Here is a 1,652-nt window from a genome sequence, read left to right as displayed (position 1 = left end):
TGTGAGAAGTCTAGGCTCCCGAATTTTCTACAAAATCGGCTCACAGATGGCGGCGATGCCAGCCTTACGCTCTGGCCGCCCTTTACCCACGGGAAGATTTTTGGTACTCATTTCTACGAGAGTTTGAGTCAACCCCAGGGCCATAGTGAGACTGGAAGGATTTAGTCAATTGAAAAATCCAATGACTTCATCGAGAATCAAACCCGCGACCTTCCGGCCTTGTAGCATAGTGCCTCAAGTATTAGTGGTTTGGCAGTATCTATAGATGCGAATTCAACTACGTAAGTTTCAGATTCAAAGAATCATGCAATTTAAAATTCATTTGCAAATTTTAAACCTGATCAGAAATGTGTGCGATTTGTTCTCTCCAGGCATGGGTAGCATCTGAACCCACAGGAAGCCCCCTTCTACCGCCTGGGCAGTATATTTACCTAGAGTAACGTAATAGATAAGTGCTTTTGTCAGAACTTGAAACATTTATCGAAACATTACTGGTAGTTTTAAAGGCAAACTTTCCGAACGCATGTTTCAGACACCTGCCTATGAAAATTACATTTTTGTTTGTCATAGATGGAAGATATATGAGGTTCAAACAAAAATTCTTGTCGACTTATTACGAAACAAGTCAAATTATATTTGTGTTAAAAAGAATTCAAATATTGAAATGAAGAAATGAAGATTTCAGTATAATTTAAACAGTGTCCTGCTCAAAGGACACGATATTCTGGGATGTAACTGCATGTGGTCCAGCAGAAGCTCCCGGCTTCACATCTCAGAAGGTGTAACTCCTCAGTAACTACTGTGAGAACACGAAGCCCATCACATTCAAACATGACAAATTCTGTTTTCTTCCTATATATTACTTTCTATACTGCACCAAGAACATCTCTTCTTGAGAAGCCTATAGTCGCTCATTCGATAAATATGCTGAAATTATGGATTATGAAGATTCACTCCTGGTTTCACAGAAGGCAGCCATTTTGTCTTAGCTTAATCCTGAATAATCCAGTCCACATCCTAATGCTGTATTTCTTTAATATTAATTTTGCCGGACTCGGTAATAGCAATCATTTTCCAAATTTAACCTGATTTTAATTAGTTGAAAGATTGTGACTTTTTTTTAATTCACTTAGTCGAGGGTGGAGTCCAACTGGGTCTACTCAGCACGGCGGCCACTGATTGGCCTATTCTAGCCTGCCCCTGGTGTTTATGATGATGGAGAATTTGGTGGAATGAATATTGACAGGGGAAACCGAAGTACTCGGAGAAAATCCGCCCCAGCGTCACTTTGTCCACCACAAATCCCACTTGACCAGACCCGGGATCGAACCCAGGCCGCCGCTGTGGGAAGCCAGCGACTAACAGCTTGAGCTACGGCGCGGCCTAAGATTGTGACTTTGTTACTGTAGTTCCAAAATGCTTCAACTCGATATATTTTCGAACGATTTATTAACTAGCTCATTTTTTTTTATTTTATGCTCTATTTCTTGCCCCAGACACGATATAGCTTTCTCTGTATGCTTCTAGAACAACCACTTTACAAGCGTCTAATACTCGTACGTGTCCAACACTAAAAGTTTTATCCTGCTTTAGTATAAATAAATTCCTTTCTATTTTTTATCGGAACGAAAGTGCTGTTTCTCTCTCTCTCT

General features: G+C 40.3%; 1 protein-coding gene across 2 annotated transcripts in view; it reads right to left on the bottom strand.

Annotated features, from left to right (window-relative positions):
- Positions 1-1,652, bottom strand: part of LOC111873895 (membrane-bound alkaline phosphatase) — a 32,368-nt gene that overhangs the window by 30,027 nt on the left and 689 nt on the right. The gene's annotated exons all lie outside the window — the stretch shown is intronic.

This window comes from Cryptotermes secundus, unplaced genomic scaffold (assembly GCF_002891405.2).
Source record: "Cryptotermes secundus unplaced genomic scaffold, Csec_1.0 scaffold597, whole genome shotgun sequence".
Classification (NCBI taxonomy): Eukaryota; Metazoa; Arthropoda; class Insecta; order Blattodea; family Kalotermitidae; genus Cryptotermes; species Cryptotermes secundus.
This window is presented reverse-complemented; position numbering and strand designations above follow the sequence as displayed.